At 44.7% G+C, this 22,978-nt stretch overlaps 1 long non-coding RNA gene across 2 annotated transcripts in view; it reads left to right on the forward strand.

Annotated features, from left to right (window-relative positions):
* Positions 1–22,978, forward strand: part of LOC308195606 — a 151,952-nt gene that overhangs the window by 122,735 nt on the left and 6,239 nt on the right. Inside the window, exons 4-5 of one of the 2 annotated variants that reach the window (XR_013951664.1) lie at positions 2,794–2,941; positions 13,499–13,593. This is a non-coding gene — a long non-coding RNA (uncharacterized lncRNA). The remainder of the gene's footprint in view (positions 1–2,793; positions 2,942–13,498; positions 13,594–22,978) is intronic. The other variant, XR_013951665.1, reaches the window with a different exon arrangement.

Consider the following 22,978-nt stretch of genomic DNA (forward strand, 5'->3'; position numbering starts at 1 on the left):
GTTTAAAAAGCAGCCCCACTCACAGGCCCTGTGGCTACAGCTCTGTCAGAGTAATTATGCCGCCAAGCTGAAATTGGACTACTAACTGAGATATTAAACAGGGTAGGAAATCCTCTTCCCTGGCAGCCTACCCAATTATTCCAAATAAGCAAACAGATTAGTGAGTAATTTTCCAGTTAAATCTGGTGATTGGTGCCAGAATTGTATGTTAAATATTCAGAAGTAAATAGATTAAAGATGAAATGTCCCCTTTTCTCAAGCTTAATTTAGTGTGCATATTAAAACTTTTTAGGGGGAAAAAATCTTCATTGAAGTGCAATACGCTCACTTTGAAAACAGAACCTTTCCCAGCTTGTTTGCACTTGGGGCACTGCCGTTCATTAGCCGGGGCACGTCGTGCTGAGGGAACCTTGTGCCGCATTAGACACAGTATCGGTCCCGCTGTTCCTTTATCCCGCACCTCGCAGGAGCCCTCCTGGGTGGCAGCGCCGTGCCACCGCCCGGGACCCTCGGGGCCAGCTCTGCAGGAGAGGCGAGGGCAGCCGGGCGCTGCTCCTTCTGTGTTGGCAGGAGAGGAGGCATGCGACAGCCAGCTCCAGGGGTCGTGGTGGTGGTCCGGGTGGTGGGACTTGTGCAAGGTGCTAGTAACGGTGGGCATTTCGTCTTCCTTCTGGTTCTTGGAGGTGGGGGAGTGTCTTTTGTTCCTAAACTCAATCTGAATTTCCACAGACCTGCACAGAGGTCACGTTCTGCCTCTCCAAATCGTCCCTATGATGCAGTACTTGACTGAGACCCAAAAGAGAGGGAAGAGGAGGGGCAAAAGGAAAGAAGAGATGGTCTGAACGCACAGCGTGACAGCTTCTGTGCACAGGGGTGAGCAGCTGGGAGGAAAGCCGCACTTGAGGAACCGGGATGGTTTTAGCTCCTGATGGAATTTGCTTTTAAGTTATTCCAAGGATCCCAAATATTATAGACAATAGTTTATTCCATTTCTAGTGTTTTCTCCTGGCACTAAAAGCTTCTTCTGCTAGAGAAGCGTACAACCTTCTTATTTGAAAAGTGAAGTGCTGTGAGTGGTGCCTGCTTGGAGGGAGGTTTGGGTACAGTAGCCCTGGGGCTTGGTATTGCGAATCGCCTCCGGAAAGGCAGAGCTCTGGCCTCTGCTTCAGGAAGGAGAGTAGCTGGAGCAGGGTAAGGAGGTGAGTGCTATGGGGCTGAGGAGCATTGCTCTGTCACCCCCTACCCAAGTATTCCTGTGCTAGCCATCGTTCTCGTCTCTGTCACTGGGGCAGGAGAGGGGCAGAGGGGCTTGGGGACCTTCGGTCCCGGTTACGGCTTGCTCTGTTGGGCAGGTGAGAGGAGCAGCTCCTTCCTCAGTTTAATATTGTTGGTGCTGTGGGTCGTGATATTCTCTGGCTTCTAAGAGTTGTTAAAAACAAGCACGCCAGCCCTGTCTGCCTTAGGATACACAAGCTGTGTGATCTCTGTGCTTACTGAGAAAGGCCAGGTCTTGGTGATGGAGTGGTGGTGACAAGACAAAGCCCCCAGCTCAGATAACTTGTTCATGAAAAGGTCTGCGGCGGTCTGCAACCTGAAGGAGGGTTTGGATCAGCCCCCTCACACTCCTGGGCACAGTGTGCCAAAGGAGGTAGGAAATCCCTAGCCGTGGGCCTGCAGATTGGCTTTTCTACTGGGAAGCCTGAGAGCTGCAAGTAGCTCCTGCCGAACGCATGCCTAGAACGGATTAGCGCCACTCCAGCATGTCCCAGAGGCTTTCTTTTCTGCTGCATCCTCCCTGGAGAGGCTTTTTCACCTCAGCCCTCTGCTAGAATGTGCCTTAAAGGCATCATCGAGCTCATAAAAATTAAGTGGTGTGCAATCGTTAAAAACAAAACCAAACAAAAAGACCCTAACTAAATTTTGTTCAATAAATTCTCTAGAATCAATTCAGTTATGTTTTTATTACTGTCAGAGCTCACAGCATAGTTTCCCTTTCTGTGTTTCACAAGGCTGCAGGGGCTTTTGTATGTGTTTTTTTTCCTTCACCCCACTACATGTGACGACATTTTGGTTTTGTGTAGCGAGGTGTTAAAGCAGAAACCACAGCTGTATATTTTTTAACTCGTGAAGGTCCTTCAGATCAAATCCAAAGGCTTCCCTGTTTCAAACTGGATGAGGAAGGATCAAGGGTGAGTTATGCTGCTGAGGACAGCCCTGGGGATGTCAGTTAGTTACACAGCATAATAAGTACAATTATGCCAATTTCTGCCTGTCTGATAAGTTCACCCAGTAGGGCTAAAGATGCATTTTCTTGCTCCTCCTTGATGGTAGTGATGGCAGAATGGGAGAATTTGTGGCATCCTGTCTGCACAGATCTTCAGCACACCCTCTTGCTGCTGTAACCAGGTGGCCCAGCACATTTCAAAGGATGTCACCTTCTCTGTCTTGAAGGAGAGTTGTGAGTCTTGTGGCTTCAAAGTACTCCAAATGTCAGCTCATTCCAGGTATCTCATGTCTCCTCTCTGCTGCCCTGTCCCTGTGACCCAGGGACTTTACGTCTTTTCTGAACGTGACAGAAGTCACTTCAAGGATGTCGTTGTCACACAGGTTTGTCAGTTGGGCGCTTCTTAGCAGAAGCCGTTTGAGTCTCCTGGGCGGTGAAATAAAGTGTTTTCAGTTGGTTCCTGATACTTTCCATTTGAAATCTTCTCTATACGTATACTGTTTCCAACTTTTCTGTTAAGCCTTTGTGGTCAGCCAGGGCTTTATGTACTTTTGGTTAATCTTTCTAAGGTTGTGAAGGGCCATCACATGGGATCTAGCAAGTAAGCAGACATGAAGCAGAGGTGGACACAAAAGCCGATGTCTGGAGTAGGCCAGAGGTCCATTCACCTGCTGCAGCTTGTATTCCTGGCTCTGGGAGTGGCTGTTTCTGAAGACTGTAAGTACACTGGATTTATCCGACTGGTTTTGCCCATCTTATTCAGCTCCCACTTGGTGACTGAAGAATCAGTGACTAGTTCCTGGTTTTGTTTGTTGTTGATATCCAAAAACACAGTGGCCGTTACCAATGAATTATCACTAGTAAAAATACTGTGATAATATTTGAGTACATTCTTAGAGCTGTTTATATACCATCCCTCTTAAAAAAATGGAAATCTCTCTCATACACAATGATATCCTGCTACAGTGAGTTCCAAGGGTTAATTATATGTTTTGCTCAAAGCTACTTCTCTAATAGGGTCTTTGGGATGAAGGTTGCTGACCCTTTTAAGGCAGTGTATAAAAGTGAACTAAAGCAAACAGCAAAACAACTCACTGAGGCTGTTACCGTGCGGGTGACTATTTGTATCTCTCATTTCCTTTTCATCAGGGCAGCCTTACCAAAAAGACAGGCTCCCTCTAAGAAGGTGACCAGACAGTCTTTGCTGGCATCTGTGCTGCCAGAGAGATTAAGGCAACAGTTTCCTTGCCGTTTTCCCAGAGCATCAGTTTTTTGGCTTTGATTAAAGGCCATGCCGAGGGCGCTGCTCCCCACCACTGGGCACCCCTCTGGCATCCCTGCAGGGCTCAGCTGCCCTCTTCCTCTATCCAGCACAGCCCTTTTCTTGCTTCAGTTTGTCAGCGAGCCACGCTTTATTCTCATGTCCAACAGGCTTTCTCAGGAGCACCATTTGTTTTATTTCTCGTGTAACTGAAGAAAGGGCGGCTTGATGCCCAAGGTTTTTGTCAGCCAAAAGACGGGTGTTTTCCCCGTTACCTTCTGAGTTTTGGAGGTAGCTGGGAGTCAGACCAGGGCTTTCTGTTCCCAGGTATGCCCACAAATGCATCTTCTCTTTGCTGTGTTTTAAATGGGAATGTAAATAGAAATTATTTTGGAAACCTGGAACAGAATGCCGTGAACAAGAAGAGTTCCTTAAAGGGATAAAAAGCATGTAATTCAATCTGTGTTTATAACATTTAATCTTAAAAACCTGCAATCTTACGTATTTTATGTATCTCTTTCCCTTGAGGAAAGCAGATAAGGGCATCTAGTGCTTCAGCAGCTCGTGCCAGTTAAAATGAACCTAAAATGGAAAACAGACTTTTAAATAAAGTACAACTGGCCAGGACCTGCTCTCATTAGCTAAGATGTGCCGGTGGCACTGTGCGTGTTTTACGGGGACCTTGCTGGAGCCGGGATCAGCAAGGGCTGCCAGCCTGGTGATCTTACCTGGATGCCAGGAGCTCAGACCTCCTGGGCAGGTGGTGCATGTCAGAGTGTGATTTTTCAGCCCTTGCACTGGTTCTGTGGTTATAATAGGAAGAGAAAAAAGGCTTCTTGAACAGCTTTCCTGAGCACATGGCCAGGCATGGCGAGGCCCTCTGTTGCTAACATGGTGTAAAAGATTGCTCAAGAGATTAGCTAATGTTTGTCACACGGAAGAGACCAGGCTTGTACTTCTTCTTGAAACAGTCCTCTGAAGCACTGTTGTGCACAAAGGCTGATGAGGACAGGCACCAGGCTCGTGCATCTTATGTTGGAGACACGGCACCATCCACCTAGAAAATGAAAGCAAGAAAATCTGGTGGGCCTGAATTACCACAGAAGATTTATAAGGGGAGATGCTATCTCTCAAGTAACTGGGTCCCAGACCATTTAGGGCATCACAGACTTCAATCAGTGCCTTGAAATGTATTTATAAGCAAATAGAGCCAGGAGTGTTTTGTGCTATTAGGCCAGTTCAGCAGATCACTTATGCATCACTTAACACATGCTAAGTCCACTGCACCCAAGGCAAACTATGGATATGATAAAGTCTTTGTCCACAGAGTGTTCCCCTCTGGATAATGGAGCATCACCTTATTGCTACGGGTGATTTTGCATCTGCCTCTATCAATGAAAAAATTGGTAGTAGAGCAGTTGTGCTTTACCTGTATTGTCTGTATGATTGGTTTGCTCAGTGCATAAATCTTAAGTGATAGAATTTTGTAATACACAGTATAACAATTGGTGAGTGTCGTACATTTATTTTCACAATTGAGGGAGTGACCCATAACTCACATCCATCACAGGATATGAAAGCGCAGCTCACTGTAATATAGCGAGCAAGGGAATCATTCATACGTGGGATGTTATTCACTTCAACCTTTCCCCTTTCTTGAACATAGTCAGGATCTATATGGCTATTTCTGCATGCTCTGCCTGCTGGCATAGATGTATTGTGGCGTCACAAAAACTGGAAGGGGAAGAAATGAGATAGGAACAGAAAGGGGAGTGGGTAAACGTTGTCTGAGCTGATAGAAATTTAAGTGGTCAGGCTTGTCAAGGAGAAGGAAAACTGCAGGGCTGGAGACCGACTGAGATTAGAACTGACTTTTGGAGAAATGGGAGCTGAGGTAATACCTTCCAGTTCAAAAGCCGTGGGTGATGGCACAGGGGGAGCATGGGAGAACTGGAAATTAAATCAGTAAATAAAATGGAAATGTATTTGATGTAGGGAGCATCAAAGCATGCCTCATCATTTTAATTGTGCTCTGGTTCCTCTGTCATTATTCCCAATTTTAGTGCTGTGCTTTTCAATGGTACCTCTGTCCGGTAGCAATTTCTGTGAAAAATCTCCTTAACAAAATGGTCATGGCAGCTGGGGAGAGACATGAGTTTGGGAAATCCGTCGGCACTCAGCACCTACCTGCTTCCACCAGGCTTGAGGACCCACTGTGTACTCTGCAGAAAGTAACTGTCTTTTCCTCTGTGCTGTGTGGGTAGTGAAATTAGCTCTGATTAGTTGTGTACTGAACACCGAGCTACCTAGAAAGACTGTGACTGGGCGCTTCTTTGCTAGAAACCATGCACAGCAAGCTGAACCCTGTCCCAAATATCTGAACGAGCAGGAGAGGCAGAAGAGGAGGAACGGTTATTTCCCAGGTGGAACAATTTCAGATTTGCCAAGGGACGTGCGAGAATCCTGTGTCAGAAGGAAGAAATGAGTCTGGATCTCCTGAAACCCAATTTAGCAGTGTAGCTGTAAGATACACTTCCTCCGTGCTTGCGTCTGGCCACAGCAGGGTTGTCACTCCGTGGGTTGTGCTGCCTTGGGTGGGTGGCTTGGGAGGTCCCCTGGGAGACGGAGGAGGTAGCCATGGGAATGGGGAGCACCAATTGGAAAGACAAAGTTTCTCGGCAGCCCAGTAGAGAGCTGCTGGCTTGATTTTAAGCGTGTAATCAGTCTGCAACTCCTGTCAGGGTCTGGTAGGTTTTAGTCTCTGCTCAGGCCCTAGCCTGTGGCATGTGTTCCAGGTAATGATCCGGCACTGCTCAGCGCGAGGGATCTCCTGTACCAAGGCCAGAGGAGGCAGCGCCCAGGCACTTCTGCCCCCGATGCTGAGGCAATCTCTTTTGCTCAAGACCGACTGCCTCTGCCGTGAGCGCAACCCTTTTGTCATCTGCACCGTGCTCCCCTTTGTCATTGCACCGCTGGACTCACATCCTTGAACTCAGAGCACAAAAAAACCCTCTGGTTTTTGAAGTGATGGTTTGTTTGTTTTTCCTCTTTGGTCGATGCCGGGATCAGTGATGTCAAGTTGTTCTATTTGCTTTGACAGGAAAATGTTTTCAGAGTTCATTAGGATGGCATCAATTCTAGCATTTGGCACACAAACATTTGATGACCTTCATGTGTGGGAAGAAATATGTAGGCAAAACTTCCATTAGTTTGAAAAAATGCTTCCACTCAACACCGGTCAGATTGCTGAGCTGCCCGAGTTGTGATCGGCCGGGAGGCTGTGGGCATGGAGCTGCGCCCGGCGCTCCGGGGAGCCGGGCTGGGGTACCGCTGGGTCCGCGCCTCCGCCTCGCTGCCCAGCAGGTGCTGCCGCCGTCCTGCCCTACCCACACAGCGTCCTAACGCTCGCCTGGTAGGTCGCCCCAGTGCGCTGATTTCATCTGGCAACTTCGGCCTCGTTTTCACCAGCTATAGGGCTCATCAGAAGAGCTGGGTTGACTCGCGTTGCTTGCAGCTGAATCTCTGGGCTTGTCCGCAGGAAAGGGGTGTGAGGCGCTGGCTTTCCTCTCCTCGCTGCTTCTGCCCTCCGGTGAAGGAGTCGCTGTCTCCAAAAGCAGAGGGGCAGGGAACGCTCCTGGCTTCCCATGGCCTCTGACAACGAGGGGCCAAGTATTAGGAAGAGCTTTCACAGCAGAGAAACCTGCTCAAAGGACGCTGGGCAGAGCCCACCAACGCACCCGCACTGACCGCTGCGCGGGCTGAGGACAGCCTGTGGTTGCCACCTGCCCGAGGGTAGCGAGGGCACGGCCAAAACCAGAGTGCGGCTGCTGGCCACCGCTTGGACTCGCCTTGCACTACAGCTGTGCAGCTGCCAAACCGGTCTGCTTTGCCCAGAGCCTGTCTCCAGCCCTTCCCTCTTTTCCATCTTAGCTCTTATTTACTTTTTTTTTTTTTGTTTTCTTCCTTAGGATTCACCATGTTTTTATGTTTTGCTCTCATATCCTGTAATCAAGAGGAAGGCCCCGGTGTGGATAGAGGGGATTTGTACTCAGCCTTTGTTTGATGTTTGCTCGTTCCTAGTGGTGCTGCCTGGGTAAGGAAAGCCAAATGCTGCCCATATGTTGTAGTGCTCCCTTAAATTATAGAGGGCGAACATTTATGGCTGCTCTCACTGTTGCTCCATCTCTGTCCCCTGCTAAATGATACGTTTTCACAGGCAATTACGGAGGTGTGGAGTCAGGACTGGTTTCTGAGGTGTGCCACTTAACGGCCTACATGTAAAAATGGGAGACGGGAGGAGGAGGATGGCAGAGGTTCAATATCGTGCCTTGCTTAAGAGAATGTCCTTCAAGTGAGCAGAATTCTGCACCTTGTGAAAGTATGACTTTAATTTTGCCTTTCAAATATGAACTATGCAAGGCTGTCAACACATACTATGTTCCTCCTTGTCAGACCGTTTCACTTAGTCTGTCAGCTGTAAACAGCTTAAGAGGCATGTCATTCCAGCATTATTATAGCACTTTTAGATTTGCTTTTAGATTGGGTCTGTATCTGTTCTTGCAAAAGGTGTAGATACAGAGATGACACGGGTTATTTATTGTGTTACTGCAAAATGCTACTTGTGCTTTGTGGTAAGCGCAGAGTAACTCCATTTCAAATAATGGACACTGCCGAGTAATAGTCCCGTAGTACCGTGGTAATGCCAGGGCCATACTTGGTCTCGTCAGCTGTGTCACTAGAGCAGGGTACTTCACTGCCTGGGTATATGGCCTCACACTTCATGTGAAGTTTTATTTCCCAAGAGATCGGGCAAGCAAAATTAAGATGTATGGAGAAAGAGCTCTGATCAACAGACTCTGTACTTTCAGGTTTTCGAAAAGTTGCTTTACATATTCAAATAAACAGTGTTTAAGCTGTCGATGACAGCTTAACTACTTAATCCCAGAACATTTTGACAAGTGTTTTTCAACGTTTTGGTTTCTCAGGCTTTTGACAAACCCCCAAAAAACACGGACTGATTTTATATGTCACATGTTTAATTTATTTGAGACGCATGTATTACTTTGCTAAAGCAATGAGGAGGGAGCTAAAGGACAGGGTGATGCACTCCATATTTATGATCATCAGCTTCTTCACCATGTCATTACAAGAGAAAAATGTTCAGAGATATGGAGTATGCAAAACAGCCAAACTTTTGTTGCCAGCCCATCTGGATTGTGATTTATACAAATTGTTGGTGCGATTTCTCGATGGCTGCACTAAAATCAGTAGAACTGAGCCCATTTTCACTGCAGGGAGTCCCAGCTGCCCCCCTTTCGCTTCCTTCTGCCGTGTGTTTGTTGTCCCCGCGTTCCCGGCTGCGCCTACACGTGGGGTGGCACAAAGGGGACGCTGCTGTCGCCTGGGCTCTGAGCAGCGCTGAAGTAGAAAGGTAGATATTTTCTCACTAGAAATGAGTGAATTTCTGCCTCTGTGTATACCAAAGGATTGTCACTAGAAATAACATAAACATGTGAACAGATCCTCATTTTAACCCCAAACTCACATTTAGCCTGGACTTATAAAATAAAATATTTTTGAACTCTATTCTGGGACTTCTCTTAGACATTCTCACATTTTGTCTTGCTTCTTTTTTCTCCTCCTGCATTAAAGCAGGAGAAGATTGGGCAGGGCATACCTTCCTGGGCCCTCAAGCAGTGGGGAAAATGCAGGGAGAGAATTGCTTTTGCAAAGCTGAATTAGATATTGAGAAACACGAAGACTTTCACTCAAAAAAACGTACATCTTTCATCATCATACCTCAAAACCTTTCGATATTAGCCAGTGTCTGTTTGTTGGTACTTCTGTCATCAGTACTTGATGTGCTAGCATATTAGGATAATTGAAATAACCTTGTTTGTCCTCATGAAAACTCAGGGCATCACCCCGCTTTTTCTATACCACCAGCATGCCCCTCAGCCTATTACGTGACAGAGTTATTTCCATCAATACTAAGCAGCACCCGCTCTTAATAATTTTTAACCTAGCTATTTTGTTTTAACTAGTTATTGATGTCAGGTTAGGACATCAGTGAAAATTAGTATTTTATCGTATTGCTGCAAAGGAAACTCCATACGTTCCAAATAAATATTTGAAACTTCAACTTACTCTGGGGTTAGGAGCTGCAACTTTCTTCTGACAGCTGATGATTAGTATCTTTCTGATGATTTGGGAGTTTTAGGAGCTACTCAGTACCTGACTAAATTAGCTCTGACTTAATTGCGTTGGCAGCCTCCAGTGTTATCTTCAGCCTGCTGCTTTCAGGAGTGGAAAGAGAAGTGCAGCCCTGTGAGAGGAGGCTGTACAACAGTTTCAGGGACACCGAGCTCGATGAGAGGGCAAGCAGAGAAGAAATCAGGCAGTGACCTCAGCTCATTCTTTAAGAAAGGGTCTTTTCGGCCAGCCATCTGAGATGGTATTTCATTAATGGGGTGGGGCGGGGGGTAGGGAGCTGGCCAGGAGCACAGCGAAGCGCCCTGCATATCACAGCGCACTGGGAGGCTGACTTGCGCCCTGCCGCACAAGTGTTTTTCCTGAAGCCCTTCGAGAGTCTGGAGGAACCCTCCCCACAGGCCCAGCGCCGCAGCGTAGCATGACCGGAGGACAGCCAGCCCTGCCCGCCTGCAGAAACACAGGTGCCTGCAGTTCCTCACTGCCAAGCCAGGAGCAGGTGTGTTTGGTTTGGTTTTTCCCCAGTAGGAAGGGGAAACAGGAAGAGTTGTGACAGCCCTTGACAGTGAGAGGGAGATAGAGGTGCCTGCAACGGGAAAAAAAATAGCCACTTTTGCAAGAATGAGTGGTTAGAAAAACAAAAAATAAGCATTTTCAATATATTACAAACAAAATTATCTGCCAAAAGGGCAAGATAATTATCTTAATGTGATTTTTGACCAAGATAAATTTATCTTATTTTATAAACTGGGTAACAATTTGAATCTTATGCAAAACCTAGAAATAAATCTAAAAAATATGATAATGTAATAAAATCGAAATTATTAGCAGTCCAAGTGCCATACTTGAGGCAGTAAAACCTTTTAAGTTCCAATGGAAAATAGGCTAGTAAAACCGGAGTAAGTTACTCTACTTTAATCACTTGATAAATAGCTACAATGTTTGGAAGAATTGATAGTGTCATTATAGCAACATCCCTTTTTATAAACAGCCTGGTGCTGATTTGATTCTAATTGCTGCCAGAGGAGCAGTATCAAAGTGGTGCTGCGCCGGCCGTGTAACCTGCAGGGTGAGCGGGAGGGGGATTAGCTGCCTGAGATGAAGAAGTCGCATCTTTTTCTAAGGCATGGATTCTAATTCCGGGAGTGGTGGAGGCGGCGGAGGAAATTCAGCGGTGTGAGAAACTACAAGGAAAATGCTTAAGGAAGAGAAAGCATAAAGCAGATGAAACAGGTGGCTCGAGTGCATGAAATAGTGGAAAACCAGCAAGAGAACTGGTAAGGTTTGGGTGCGGATGCCTGCTTGCTTTCTCTCCTAATTCTCTCGCGGAGCTGGTGAGGTCCTGCAACTAACTGTAGCTCCCAGCTCTGAGCTTTTCTCTCCCACTGACTGGATGGCCTCATTTGCAGCCCCCCATTTGTAAATGCCCTATTTTTTTTGCAAGCCTGCTATTAGATACCAAGGGCTCAATTTTTCAGGCATTCTTAATTATTAATTACACCCTCTTTGTATACTTGTGGGTGCTGCGTCCACATTTTGGTGGCCACGAAGACACATAAAAATGAAGACTACTTTTGCAAATTCAGCCCTTAGCAATTCTGTGCTTCAGTTCTTCCTCTACAAATCCTGGATCTGACCCTTCTTGGGCTGCAGAGCTATTAAGGAGGCATCAGCATTATTCTGGTGATTGCTAGGACATTTGAGGGCAATAAATTTATATTTATCCAGGAAAAAAGTCTCTAGAGCAGGTGCTTCTAGGCTAGTTCTTCTTTGATAAACTACTAAGAAATTGTTATATTATGTGAATGGTAGCAAGAAAAGCGGGGTACCATAAGGCGAGGAGAAGAGGAACACATTTAAAGTTCGGTCATGTTAGTAACAAACGCGAGAATAAACAGAAATGCAAAAGGGAGATGTACTCACCTTTTCACACAAATCATTTGATAAGCTTCTCCCATGAAGATTGTGGGCTAAGATGATGAGTGAAATATGTAAAATAGCTTGTTGAAGAAAAGATTGGTTCAAGGGGGACTGAATGGCTCAAGAGATTAGTGATGGAATAATAGCTTTTCTGCATTTAAGTGGTAGACCAGTTCAAATCAATTCTAGGTCTCCAGAGACTGAAAGGTGTTGCTATCCAGTGACTCCTTCGTAGTTATTTGAAATGATTTTTTTGGTCTCAATCCCATCCTTAGTTGCCGGGAAATTATCCCCAACCCAATCAGCACTGAATTACTTTGAACTAATTGTTGTCTCCTTCCCCTAAAGATGCACAACCTTCGCGGCTGTGCCTGTGAATGGCATTTTTTCATATGGTGCTGTGTTGCTGGTAGGAACCATCTTGTTTTCTATGGAATGGATAGATTGCACTAAAGAAGTAGATACTGGAATAGGATCCAATGTAAAAATGTTCTTTGAAAAAAAAACACGATGGTTTGTTTTTTTTAATGGAGATTTCCTGGAGAAGAGGGCTGCCTTTGGACACCTCTAGCTACCCCTCTCTTGCACGCTGAGCTGCACCTCTTGTGCACTGCGGGAGCTCGCCTACCTGCCTGTAGGCTGTATCGGGACTTTCCCCTGCATGAATGTAAATCATGAAGCTGGGCCACAACTTAGGAAACAGCTATTGGTCATAAGTAACAACTGGAAAATTCAAATTGGCGGCTTGCCCTCCAGGTTTGTTTTGAAGCATCTGTTTAATGTGTGAGGCTGGACTGCTGAAGTGATGCTAGAGACATGCCAACTTAGAGCAGCTCAGAATCTTGCCTAACAGTTTTATTCTGAAAGATTGTAACAAGTAAAATAACAGGCATTGATTATTCTGCCAAATGTAAAGATTAAGCAAACAGTAAGAAGCAATGCTTAGCAAACCGAGGAGGATTTGGATCTTTTATTTGGCTATAACAGTAAGTCTAGAGCTAGTGAACCACAGCAGAGTTCATATTATTCAGTGTACCAAAGAAAAAAGAGACCTGGGGTTATTGGAGAAAAATCCCAGCAATTCTGTGTGTATGACTGGTTGGAAAAGAAACAAACAGGTTATTATGACATTGCAAAGGTGTCAGAGAACTGAAATCACATGGCTATACCCAAATTTTCTGTAGAACTGATGCAATATGGATTCAATCATAGTAGCTTCTACAGGAGAAATTTTATTTTCCCTTAGCCCAGACAGCTCCAGGTTTAAGAACGCTCATCGGGAGGGAAGGCTAAAGGGGTTAAGGAAATAAGACGCAATAGAGGTGACCTATGAGAACTTTCATTATTGTATGGAGCCTTGATGAGTGAAATGAGAGGAACTGCTCTCCATCATGAAAGGCTGAAATGTCGAGGGAGCAATCGCAAATTAATCTATTAAGAATAAGTAGGAGGTTGAACAGTGTGACTCAAAAGGATGGAAATATACGGAATAAACCGCAGCATAAAGTCATGATGATTTTTAAACGCATCCTTAAAGACATCCGCCTACGATTTTTCCAATGAAGCAGGGATTTTTTTTCTGTTTACCCATATATGAGACAAAGTTTAAGCAGACAAAATGGGCCTCTTTCTATTCAGCTACTCCCAAGATTTGTGATGACCTGGCCTGGATGAGAAGTTCTCTTCTGATTTGTGTGGCTTTAACCAGAACAATGTGCCAGGAATTTTTCTTTTTTAAAAGACACTCCAATAAAATGCTTCACAGGCGGTTTTCTCTGTGGTGATTTTCCTGTTTTGCTGTGACATTTTTAACTTGAATTTAGCGTTTGTAAAAGGTGCTATTTGACAGCATTGTGTAACTGAAAGCCTCTTATTATTGACAGATCATGCACAGTCAAGGCTGGGGAAATTTCTCCGTGTCAGCCTGGTGAGGGACAGCCATGCAGCCTGAGGAGACCAGCTTCCAGGAGGAAAAATGGTAAGACCATGTCGGTCCGTCCGGTCTTATGTTAAATGTCACTCAGTGATTAGTTTTAAAGAGCTCGCATCCGAAGGATTTTGAGAGAGGTGTGAGAAGTTACCTTACTGACAGGGCTGTGGAGCTTGTTTTTTTCTTTTCCCAGTAGTGCTTGCAGCTTTCTGGAGCGTTAATGCTTTGTCCGCTAGAGGCTGAAGTGAGACTTGACACAGATTACCAAGCACATTCTGGTGGGGCTGATCCTGTAGGATGGAGCTGTACCCTCAGTGTGGTACTTGGGAAGCGAGGGTCTGTTGTTTGCTCAGTGCCAGTCCCTCATGCCAATCTCAATATTAATCATTTCATGAGGCTCACATAGTTTCAGACTTTTACCTTTGCCAGCTTATTATAGCCTAGGAAGATGAGACGTGACTATGCTGAGATACAACCCCCAGTGATGGCACTTTATAATACTGTATAACTGGAGGATTGCTATTGTAGGCAGAGAAAAAGGCAATAAAGCAGCATTGATATCCTGCCTGCCCTCTTATAGGAGTTATTGAATCAAACCTACCAGAACTGCCAGACAAACAATTTGCAGCTGCAGTCTGAAGCCTGACAATGACACAGAATCAAAAAGAAATAGTTGGAGTGCATGGGCTTGTGAACTCCTCTGCGACCCACCACAGCAGGCTCCCTAGGATTGTTCTCCTCTTTCTGGTCCTTTCCCTGCACAGCTCCTTCTCTTTACTTCTCTTTTTCTCTCTCTCCCATTTTTTCTCCTTGCCTTGCCATTTGCAGCTCCTCACACCTTTCCCCCTCCCTCTTCCTTCTCTCACTCATTGCCTCACCATTTCCTTTTCTTGCCTCCAATTTACCTCTAACCTTTTGGTCATTTTTCCTTTGTGAGTTCTAGTGCCCTCCTCTGTTTCTCATTTTCTGTTTCCTTAATTCTTTTCCTTATTTTTGGTTATTTCAATTTTCCCCTGCTGTTTTCCATACTCTCCCGTATTCAGCCTTCCCTGTTGAACCTTTTTTCCTTTTCATTTACGTCTACATTTTTCTGCCCTTTGTTTCTCCTTTTTCTGCCACTTCTCCCTTCATTTTTTTTTGAGCCATTTCTAGCCAATAGCTGAACTCCATGTTTCTCTTACTCCTCAGATGTGAGGATTTAAACCTTTCCTGTGTACTAGGATTTCCAAAGTGCCAATCCAGCTCAACTAAGGGGAACTGATGTGGTTTGGCTCCAATGTCTATGAAGTGAGATACTGGAAAAGCCAGCGTAACAGTAGCACTCACAAATATTCTGTGGCTCATGAACCAGGTCTACACTCATGGTTGGATTCAAAGCTTATCAAATTAATGGGATCTGAATCAGACCCGCAAGCAATATCTTCTACACTCTTACATCTTATCAGACTTCTGTCCTTTATTTGAATAGAAATCTCATTGCTCTCAGTTTCTTCAGTATACAGTTTTACTTTAGCTAAGAGCATTCTGTTTTGCTTTTTGTTTTTTTATTCTTCTAAAGCACATACAGTGTTTGCAGGGTTCGATGGAAAGGGGCCATATTGTGAAGTATGTTCAGGCTCCCCTACAAAAGAGATCACTTTGTAGCTTTTGTATGCTCATAACAAGTACCTGCTATTTGGGGGAAGGTTTTTCCCTTCCTTTCCTTCTCTTGTAACCAGCATCTAATCATTACACTTGCAAACTTTAGGTGTGCAGGTTTCTCTAGGCTGGCAGGAAGCTAGGCAGCACGGGTCTTTATTTTTTTTTTTTACCTTGTCATAACTGGAAGCTCGAGTATTGTTCTGGACTTGTTTCTTTCCTTTGTTTTTCTTTTTTTTTTTTTTTTTTTAGTTTCTTTGTTTACTTAGTTTCTCTGTTTCCTTTCCCCACCCACTTCCACGTGTGCATTTTGATTTGCTCTCTGTAACAATATTTCCCCACCTCCTTTTAAAAAGTACTTGCTATCACTTGGCAGTCATGCAGTCTGTGGGAGCACCAGAAGGCGACCTCGTGTGAGGAGACGGCTGACCAGAGGCAGCTCCTGTTGTTGTCTGCCACGCACACTCCTGTCCGCAGAGGTCTCTGGAGCTGAACAAGCTGCCTGAGGAAGGGAGCAAAGTGCTCACTGTCCCATAGCTGACCCCTAGCAGGACCAGGAACCAAGTCAAACCTGGATCTTATTCACAGGATGCCACCTCTCCTTGTGTAAAATTAAGTATAATATGAGCGTGAAAGAAAATCTTCCTTCCTCTACCATTTTGTCAGCCTCCTTCCAACTCTCCAGCTGCTGCTCCTGTGGAGTTCAGTGCTGGTGAAAATGGAAAGAAAATCAGTTCCTCTATAAGCCAGCCCTTTCTGCTCTGATTGGATTTTTCTCCTTTTGTCTGCTTCTTTATTTGATTTAAAACCTTAAACCCCTTGAAGCTTTTCCATTAAGATGTTGAGCACAATTTGGAATGGGGGGAGCAGTCAGAGCATTACCTAAAAAGTCCTAGTTTATTTCTAGCTAATGGAAGACGAAGGCTGATTGGATTAGCCCAACAATGTGAGCACCTGATGCAGACTGCTATCAACATACCAACAGAGGAAGGGTTAAGTGCAGTTTCTTCCACTTTCTCTCACTCACCCCTTTCCCCCTCTCCTGCTTTCCCTTGCTTCGCCCAGTAACCGACACTTGTGACAGCACTGCAAATTCCTGGGCATGTTCTAGTACTGCTCAGTACAGGAGCAAATCTCCCAGTCTCTCCTGCTGTTTTGCATTTGCCACCTGACAGGAACTGATGCTCAGGAAGACCAAGGGCTAAGTTTTTAAAGCTTTGGACTGGGTTTTAGCCATGTGACATCTATTAAAGCAATTGGGAGCCAGGTGGCTAAAACCCAGTGCAATTCTTTGTAATGGTACCCCTGAGAGTGCCCATCTCCTTTTAGCACTGCTATTGATTAGGCAATTCTTGACTTTGAGGGACGAAATTGGTGTGTGCATCAAGAATCTTTTCCTCAATTTGGCCTGGTTTGAAATTAATCGTTCACCTTTAAGCCATTTTCGTAAGCAGCTTTAAGCTTCAATAAATTTCAGTGTGATTTGATTTTTCTATTGCCTTTTGCTATGGAGGCCTGTTGTTTACCAGTCTTCTCCAGGACATCTCCAGCACTGTTTGGTCTTTATCCTCATCTCCCGCATTGATCCCGGTATGTTGTTCAGTGTGATTGTCCAGGCTCGGTGAAATGCTGGGGGCTGTAATTAATGGCTGCACATGGTGCCCAGGTCTGCGGCCTTGAGGCTGACAGGTATTTGGTTTTCAGTAGGAGTAATGTATTTGGTGAGGTAGACCATGCTACACTTCGGGGTATTGTTGGGACCCTGCCTCTCTCTTCAGTGAAATGATGTGGTGCTCTTAGGGGGAGCATGTGAGCCCTGAGCAAGTTCTTCCTCATTTCTGAAACTCTTTTTGGGTATTTGATATTTACTAGGGATTGGAATACCACACAAAGGTATATGAATGTACGCTTATGTTTGTGAGAAGGTGAAAATAAATACATAAAAATAACTTCCCCAACCCTCTTCCCTTCTGCAGTTCCCTTCCAAATGCTCTCTGCGCCTCTTTAACGTAGCAGATTCTTCAGTCATTGGCGGTGGAGTGATAGGACCTGCTCTGCATGAGGACGTGCCCTTTGATTTGGGGGGTTGGTGCATTGCAGTTACTTAATAGGGGTTTCTCCATCTATTTCTTTGGGGTGTTGCAGAGAACCTTTGTGAGCTGTTAGATAATGCTAAGCACTGCCAGCCACAAGTAACTGGCATTGAACCCAAAGTGAAAGCTGGTCTAGACCTACATGGAAAAAACTATTGAGTTTGTCCAGTGCCTCAGCAGCTGGGAAACCCCGCGAGAAGACTCAATGAGCCTTCTGCTGCGTTGCTTCTCTCAGTGCTGCTCTGTGCCTCCCCGTGGCCGTCTTGTTCCTCTGGGTGACCAGAGGAGGTGATATTTGACATTTCCGTGTTGCTGGGAGACCTTCTGTGGGAAGTTTTGCTGTGGGCTGGGATGCAACAAGAGAGTTGGAGATGGCAAGAAAATTCAGAAATACTGCCTTAGAAAAATGAGCGTTTCTTATTCCTGTTTCTGTTCGAAATGGCAGCATAGGAAGTCCATCATCTCCTTGCCAAAGGATGGTGATTTAGGATCCCACAGACAGTTTTGTAAGAGATCTCTGTTGAGATGTGAGGTTGTCAAAGCCCCCAAAATTCTGTTTAAACAAGCTGATTTATTCCAATCAGAAGTCGTTTCATCTGAAAATTCACAGTCAGTTCTACAGAAAATTTAGCACATCATAAGCCTAGTGTTACGTGTGATGCCAAGGTTGCAAGGACAACATTACTGTAGGACTTTTATGGGGCTCCAACATGAAGATAAGTATGCACCACTTCTCCCATTCCAGCTAAGTTCAGTGGAACTTGAAAGAATATTTTTAGAAATCTCAGCAGAACTTCAAATTCCAAGCTCGGTGATGTCTTTTTTTTTTTTTCTTTTTTTTTTTTTTTTTGGTGAAATGATGCAGAGCACAACTAGTGCAGAAACATAAGTAGTGAAAAAATCGGAACTGGATTGCCTAAGCCTATGTAAAAATATGTGCGAGTTTGGTATCAAACGCCTTGCCAAAGTAATTAATGAAGCATATGCAAACATCCTCCATTGCAAACATAGTTTGTGTTTTATTAGTTCCTCAGAAAGCAGTATGGGAGATCTAATAGGAAAAGATATTTTGTCTTTAAGTTGTTGCTGTTGCAAAAATGACTTCTATATACTATTTTACATTCACAGCTGATGTCATGTCACACAGATCTATAGTGAGCTTTATATTTGTATTGAAACCTCCTCTATTTTAATTGAGGCTTGTCAGTCACGTATCTGAAACTGGTGTTTTTCCACAAATATTTTAAGTAGCTTCTACAGTGCATAGAGCTAAGATATTCCCCATGTAGGTACACTTGCCATACGGGTAGGTATTGCAGACATAAAAATGCTGAAGGCCAGAAGGGCAGCCTGCTCATCCAGAGTTCACCGACTGAGCTCACGATCTGTGACTCTCCCTCTCTTCTGGAATGCGATTTCCATTTTGCAGACCGAAACAGAGGGCCAAAAAGGTTGAGAGAACAGGGCTGTGCTTTGATGGTGAGAGGAGAGTGTGCAGATAGCTCTTTTCAACTGGCATTTGATTCTTTTGTGTTGCACTCTCCTTTTGAGTCGAGTTGCTAGTTGGTTTTCCAGGTGTAGTGGCAGGGAGGTGCAGAGATCAATAGTGAAAGGAGAAATTAATAGCAAAATCAATTCTTCCTTTAGTGTAGTCCTATTTATTTGCCAAGAAGGTACAAACTCCCGTTACCTTTCCTGAGCATAGAAAAGATTCTACCATGGTTATTGTGCTTCCTATTAGGTCTAAGGCATCCCTGAGCCAACACTCTTATCTGCTCTTGCCTGGTACTTTTGGTTTTGTTTTTTCCCCTCCAGCTTTATGCTTAAGTGTGTCTGAAATCCTTTGTCTTGCCTGTTTCAGGTGGAATATCAGATTTGAAGGTAGCCATTTCGTTCAGCAGCTGCTTAAAATGTCTTGCTCTCTGTCTGTTTTGGATAGTGGCTCCTGGTGTTTCATTTAGTTGATCTTTTAAAGGACCTTATTTTTCCCGGTATTCTAATAAAGGATGGTAGATGTGTCCACAGATCTAAGCTTGGCTTCATTAACTCCTCCACATGAAAATGTTTCACGTTGTAAATATATACATCTTTAAGTATTCAGTATAATATTAAAGTGAGGAACAAGTGTGTCCAGATGCTCTTAGCTAGTATAAAACATTGCTGCTTCCACGGACCTTGGCAGAGCAGCGCCATTTTATGTCAACCAAGGCAGTTGTCTCTTAACAGTTCTACCCCAGTCAGTGATGGCAGCACTCAGACAGTGCTTTTCTTCCCTCTTTTCTCTAATGAGGCTGTTTGTGTCCTTGTATTCAAACATAGTCTCAGGAGGATGATTTTTAATTCTCCTTAGGAAAAATTTAACAAGTGAACATCACCTGCTTAAAGAACAAAAATAAGTTTGTGACCAAAGGGCTGTTCATCTTCTTCTATAGAAGTGCTACCGTTATTTTTCATAAACACCAAAGTTCATAAGTGCTCTCCTTGGTATACTACATTTTACAGTGTCAAAGAAGCAAGCAAGTCACAACTGGTCTACTTGAACGCATTTCCTACACACTGATCTGGGATATATCTCCCAGCCCAACAGGCAGGGATTTTTCTTAATGGTTCTGTCAGCAGTTCTCCCAGAGACAGCAAGAGATGGATCCTAGAGACCCCCTCAGAGTGAACACCTGGGACTCTTTCATGCCTTTACCATGGACATAGGGAGCAAGCTCACAGAGCTGCATCAGACACTGCTGCTGTGGTTTCGCCAGGAGAAGGTACAGGTGCTTTTGTGCTGCCTTACAGGGTGCCAGGTGTCTCCAGTCCTGGGAAGAGGAGTGATGAGGCTGTTATACTGGACTATTCCTGAGGCATCCAGCTTAAAACAATGGCTGGCAGTGCCAAAAGAAGATTTACAAGAACAGTAATATCTCACAGCCTTTGTGGCATGCTGTCTGTACCCTTCCCCTCAGGGCCATCCATGAGCACGTCATCCCCGAGGCAGAGTGCCTTGCTGTGAGGGATGGGTTTGAATGACACGCTGTGGTTCCCAGTGGCACAGTTTTTGTTTGGATTCCTGTGGAATAGAATACCCGAGAACGTAATAAAATCAGCATTTGGAAAACATTCTGTCCCTCTCTATGCTGATTTTCCAAAGCTGCTTTCCACTGCATGCCTAGAAGGTCCCATTCAATTAGGAAGTGCAGAAGTGCCTGTACACAGTTTAAAGCAGTACACGGGAGGCTCTTCTGTTTTCTGGGCTCTTAAAGAATGAGCCCAGAGGATATCAACACAGATTTGCAGGATCGTCTCAGAAAAGGTTGAATATAAAGTTTTGTTTGCAAATACATATTCCATCAAAACTTGATTTATCAATGCTGTTTACCATTTGATCAGATAAAAGAATATTAGCTCTTAAAAACGAGGCACAAACTGAATTCTCTTCCCAGTGCAGTATATAATAACGCTGTGTGTCTCTTTGCTTGTGTAGCTCCTTCTGTCACCCAACCTGATATGTGCAGAGGAGCCTCCGCGTTCCCTCCTGCTGCTGAACACAGAAGTTGTTCAGTGCGGCAGTGGGCCAGGTGTAGTGAGGGCGATGAAGGTTTGAGATGTCCTCAGGTGCTTTCAGTGCTCCTGCTGGTGGCTTTCCCCTGTCCCGCCACTGGGGCCAGCAGCCCTGTGGCTGTGGCTGGAGCATGGCACGCTCCCTGGCACCTCCGGAGCCTTGCTCCAAACCAGAAGAAGTCCCTGGGTTCTTATTGTGCAGTGCATTACAACAGAATAATGTCAAGTCTGATCCAAAGTTCCCTGTACTGGTGTTTTTCTTCTTGCTGCGCTGGGCTCTGAAAGAAACCCAATAAATGGCCTATGAACAAAATTATATAGAATGATCAACATGCAACTGTCATGCTGCATTTGTCTCATGTCGTTAGTCATTATGAAAGCCCGCATAATTCTGGAGCAGAACAACAATTTCCACACAGCAAATTGCAGATTGTGTTTGCCAACCCACAAAACATCACAATATTTATTCTGAAACTTTATAATGCTATCAAGGGCAAATTCACTTTACTTGTACAAATAGCCCCGTCGAGACAACTTAGATATTGCGCACGCGAGCAGAAGCAGACGGGACTTGGCTCTGCGCACCAGCAGAGCAAAGCTCGCCTCCCCCTCTGTGGAAATGGGGTGAGTGGAGGTACAGAGCCACGGAGGCACTACTGGAGGCATAGCGGCAGGACCAGGGCACAGACGTCAGGCTGCAGTTGAGATACTGGTATTCTGGCTCTCCAAATTCATAGCTTCTTCGCCTTCTTAGCACCGTCATTTGGGAAGGCTGCCTTTCGTCAGGTTTCATTCAAAGCACAGCATCCCCCACTGCGCTTCGGTGGTCCTGCAGATTAAATTTGTCCATGGTGTGAGTGAGTCTGCCCCTATCAGGTACAGCGCCCCATGTTCAGGAGTTAGACCCCCTGAAAAACTACTTTATGTCTGATTTTTGTATTTGGGTTATCAAAGGATTTCTAAAGCTAATTTTATTGTTTAGCACTGCAGCCATCGCCAGTTTTAGGCTCCGTTTTAGGTGGAAAGTTTTTTCATGTTCCATCATCTATCTTGACAGAGTCTCTGCGTGCCAGAGGCAGTCTTCTTAACCCTGGATCAAAACCTAATCTCTCCTGCTTTTGTAAAACCTTTTCCTCTAATTCTCTCTCTAGTAAATTATATTCTGTTCTTTGCCCTTGAATAATTTTAAAATGTATAGAATATAGCGTGCGGGGTGGGGGGGCTGTTCTGTTGAGCAATACCTAGTAATCAGAATCCTGCATTCGTATCTCGCTGCAATGATCTCATTCCTATTGGGACAGCACTCCTGTGAGCACAGGCCCGTGTTGTGTTCATCCTGTTACAACCAGATAAACTCATAATGTAGACAGATAAGAGCTATGCTCATTAATCTATTAATTGCCTATTGTCAGTTGTCAATATGTTTCGCTTGATGAGAAGCCTGAAGATTAGTTTGTATTGTGAGGATGTAGATTTTTTTCTGTACTACTCTTATTTTATTTGGATGTGTGGAATACTACAAAATGACATTCAGAGTGGTAGTGTCTCACCCGACCAGAGTATGGCTGCATGCTTTTTAAATCTCTGAAGCCAGAAAAATGTGATGCCCCAAATGGCTATGAAATAAAAAGCACATTTTCAATTGGAGGACCCCACAAGAGCTATGACTGTGTTGAGGAACACGTTTTTTGCGATGGGCATTCAGGACATCCTTAAAGTCAACACAGGCTGAGATACCCTGATTTCCCGGGGAAGCAGAAGCTCTGTGGGGACTTCATTGTTCGCTGGAAATTTGAGGCTGATTTTGTCTGTGACTGGAGCTGCTGGAGCAGGATTTTATTATAATTGTGTGACCTTTAATACACCATGAAGAGATTTCAAGTTCTCTATTTTTCTAGCCTATAACAAATCAAATGTTTAACCATAACGTACAGTCACCAAGTTTACACCTTAAGAAGGGTGATTTTCAAGGGCTTATCTCTACAAAGAACAGTGGAGCAGAGACAGTTTCAAAAAAGGGGGAAAAAAAAGGGAGAGGAACATCACAGAAGCTCTTTATAGACCTATTTGAATCACAGCTTTAAGTCATTTATATCACGTCCAAAAAGCCCATCCATGTGTGCATTTAATAATGACAACCAATTGTAAAT

Source organism: Anser brachyrhynchus, assembly GCF_964034855.1.
Source record: "Anser brachyrhynchus genome assembly, chromosome: 5".
Classification (NCBI taxonomy): domain Eukaryota; kingdom Metazoa; phylum Chordata; class Aves; order Anseriformes; family Anatidae; genus Anser; species Anser brachyrhynchus.